The sequence below is a fragment of the Apium graveolens genome, chromosome 8 (assembly GCF_009905375.1).
Source record: "Apium graveolens cultivar Ventura chromosome 8, ASM990537v1, whole genome shotgun sequence".
Lineage (NCBI taxonomy): Eukaryota > Viridiplantae > Streptophyta > Magnoliopsida > Apiales > Apiaceae > Apium > Apium graveolens.
The window spans coordinates 204,645,147-204,646,332 of record NC_133654.1 but is presented as its reverse complement, the minus strand read 5'-3'; positions in this window follow the sequence as shown (position 1 = coordinate 204,646,332).

Sequence of the window (1,186 nt, the reverse complement as noted above, 5' to 3'; positions counted from 1 at the left end):
TTAAAAAATGGTCAAAGTTTGGGTTGTATCATTGAGAGAAGTCATAATCTATTATCATGATGGCTCCTTCACTCTACTTAGCAGGGAATTAATGGATACACTTTCAACCACATAATTTAATAGGATGATTAGCTTAATAAAAGACAAGAACACAAGTATAAGAGTATGAAAGGTTGTGATATGTGTATGGCTTAGAGAAAGGGATAGAAGAAATGCAAAATTAAGGGCTAAAAAGGAAGAAAAGGATAGGAAGTATGTAGAAGAAATTGCTATATTTGAACAAAGATCAAATGACCTCAAGGCAAAGGGGATGAGTAGAATTTCAAAAGATGGACACTTTCTAAATATTAAGATTGGCAGTTACTCAAGATTTAGAGTTAATTACCTCAATGGTTACAATGATTGGCTCAGACTAGTAGAAGCCTTGAGAGGGATAAAAATTATTGAAGAACTCAATGTGCTTATAAATCTCAAGGACCTCATTAGGAAAGAACCAGGCTATGAGGATTTCACCTAGTTTTTGTATTATTGAACTAATGTAAGTACTCAATATACAAATGTTGAAATTTGTCAAATTTGTCAATTTTTATGTATTTGATTTTAGCTTGGGGTTAGTCTTGTTATCAGGCATGAATTTGTGATAAGTAATCTTCTCACAAATTGGGGGAGATTGTTGTGCAAGACATGCCTGTATAATAACAAGACTAAGTCACACTGATAACCCTAAGATTTAGTTGCTTGATAATTTACTTTATATTTTGTATTATATTACCTGAGTTTGTAAAATGGTTAGAAGATTAGACTAGAGTATTTTTGTGTAAACAGTTCAAGCCTAAGTAATAAACTCTGAAAGAAGATCAAGTTAGATCATGCCTCAGAGAAATGATACAGAAGTTTTGAATAAATCTGTTTTATGAAAAAATTTCTAAGTTAAGATATCGACAAGTCACCGATCAAGCAATATAGAAAAGTCATTCTAGAACTCCAGAATGACTTATCGAGAAGTCTAAAATGTCTTATAGAGAAGTTTTAGAGATATCGACAAGTCAAATGAAGATATGAAGATTGGAGATATCGACAAGTCATTTCTGCATGCAGAGAACTCAGAGATATCGACAAGTCAAAATGAAGATATGAAGATTGGAGATATCGACAAGTCAAATTATCATCAGAGATCATAGAGATA